The sequence below is a fragment of the Buceros rhinoceros genome, unplaced genomic scaffold (genome assembly GCF_000710305.1).
Source record: "Buceros rhinoceros silvestris isolate BGI_N320 unplaced genomic scaffold, ASM71030v1 scaffold17314, whole genome shotgun sequence".
In the NCBI taxonomy this organism is placed as follows: domain Eukaryota; kingdom Metazoa; phylum Chordata; class Aves; order Bucerotiformes; family Bucerotidae; genus Buceros; species Buceros rhinoceros.
Window position 1 is genome coordinate 4,742 of NW_010410190.1, and position 381 is coordinate 5,122.

Below are 381 nucleotides of genomic sequence, written 5' to 3' on the forward strand. Positions count from 1 at the left end.
AATCCTCGGGGTGCCCCATGGGTGCTGCAGACCGAGCCGCTGGGAACAGCACCCGCCGTGCTGCTCCAGATTGAGCTGTAAATGCTCTGTCAAAGCGAGAGAAGCCGTGTTAATGCCACGGAGCCACCCCAGCACCGTGATTTCTGTCTGATCAGAAAGTCCAGGGCGCTGGGATTAGCCCGGAGCGCGACGCTGCTGCAGTCCTGCCAGGGTGAGGATTTAGCAGTGACGTCCTGGCCCCGGGGGAGCCTCCCGCTCCCTGCTCCCATATTGATTTTGAACAGTGGGAGCAAGATTTAATGATGCTGCACCTCCTGATCGCACCCGGAAGGAGTGAAGGGCTTCAGAAGGATCAGAACATCATTTCAGGCACATCACCAT

General features: G+C 58.0%; 1 protein-coding gene across 1 annotated transcript in view; it reads left to right on the forward strand.

Moving 5' to 3' along the window:
- Positions 1 to 381, forward strand: part of PROK1 (prokineticin 1) — a 3,008-nt gene that overhangs the window by 2,290 nt on the left and 337 nt on the right. The window lies entirely within an intron of this gene.